The sequence below is a fragment of the Carcharhinus amblyrhynchos genome, chromosome 22, assembly GCF_965287045.1.
Source record: "Carcharhinus amblyrhynchos chromosome 22, sCarAmb.v2.hapA, whole genome shotgun sequence".
NCBI classification, from domain to species: domain Eukaryota; kingdom Metazoa; phylum Chordata; class Chondrichthyes; order Carcharhiniformes; family Carcharhinidae; genus Carcharhinus; species Carcharhinus amblyrhynchos.
The window spans coordinates 40,871,885-40,873,446 of NC_137345.1; the positions used below are offsets into that span (position 1 = coordinate 40,871,885).

The following is a 1,562-nucleotide window of genomic DNA, read 5'->3' on the forward strand; positions in this document are numbered from 1 at the left end:
TTTCTTGTCCCCTTCTAGGAGCTGACATTTAAAACCAAAGGATATAAGGGAGAATTAAAAGTCAATAGGTGGCACGGCTTGGGTATTACACTTGCGAGAATTTTTTAGTTAAATTGTGGAGATTTAAATGAGCCTTGTGCAGAGGGTGTACTTGTTTAGCACTATTGGGCCACATCTGATTCAGGATGTCTGAATGCTTCTCAAATAGTGTTTGAGAGACATTAAATTACATCAGTTGCAGTAATGAAGCAACACCATCTACAGATGACATGCTGTTATTGCAATCTTTCAAAAAACCCTCTTCAAATCTGTTTCTCCTCTGCCCTTGAATGTGTTTTTTCCTTACTCTGCCCATCTTTGCTGCAACATCATGTTTTAACCTCCCAAGCAGACTCCCACCCATGCAGAAACATGGAAACCATCCTTATTGGTACCATCTGCAAGACAGACGTTACTCTTTGACTTCAGTCAAAAGAGGAAATGCTAGAAAATGTCAGCAGGTCTGGCAGCATCAGTAAGAAAAGAGCTGATATTTTAAGTCCAGATGCTCTCTGAATCAAAGCTTTTATTCTGACTTTCAGTCTGTATGTTAACTACCAACAACTGTTGTGTGGCAGGCTAGGACAGTCCTCAAGCGATTCCATTATTTTCCATTCTGAGCCAGAGAATCCCCAGAAATAGTTTCTTCCTGAATGAGTAGAAGTTTTATAGAATCCTTACAGAGCAAAAGAAGGCCATTCACCCTTCAAGTCTGCACCAATCACGATTGCATACAGCCCCTGTTCCTGTAACCCCTCATATTTATTCAGAATCCAAGATGGGTTGCGTCAGGACTATGACAGTCAAGAAAGCTGCCCAAAAGATCATTGAAAAACATTACACCTGCCTTGGCAATAACTTCCCCACCAACAAGAGGATATGTGAGGAGATTGACATCACCCCCAGCAAGAAACCGTGCAACAAAATTGCAGGGTATGTGACACACTTAATGAAGTGTATTCAGCATAGGCCCGTCTTAGGCATCTCCATCAAACTGCAGGAAGAAGACGGAAGAGGAGGGATAACTATGTCCCAGAGGTTTCTGCTCTGGATCAGGAAATGATTGAAGTGGACCCAGATACCAAGGAGATGCTGAAGCTACTGGACTTTGGCAGCTTGTCCAATCTGCAAGTCACACAGCCTTCTGTAGGAATGACCTTCCAGACTCCAAGAATCTAAAGTTACTTTGTACCACGATGTTCTCTCATTAACAAAGACAAACAAAAATCCTACTAATCCCCCTGACAGGGTCAGTTTAGCATAGCCAATTAACATAACCAGCACATCTTTGGACTGTGGAAGGAAACCGGAGTATCTGAAGGAAACCCACACAGACACAGAGAATGTGCAAACTCCAAATAAACAGTGACCTGAGGCTGGAATTGAAGCTGGGTCCCTGGCACTGAGGTAGCCGTGCTAACCACTGTGCCCACCCCTGTTTTTATTTAGTTTTCTCCATGTCTTGGGAAGACTATTTTAATCCCTTGTCATAAATTGTATCTTAACCACTAGCACTAACCAGG

At 42.6% G+C, this 1,562-nt stretch overlaps 1 pseudogene; it reads left to right on the top strand.

Annotated features, from left to right (window-relative positions):
* The first annotated feature begins 817 nt into the window (after window positions 1-817).
* On the top strand, window positions 818-1,218 carry LOC145356889 (small ribosomal subunit protein eS17 pseudogene; annotated as a pseudogene).
* The last annotated feature ends 344 nt before the right edge of the window (window positions 1,219-1,562 follow it).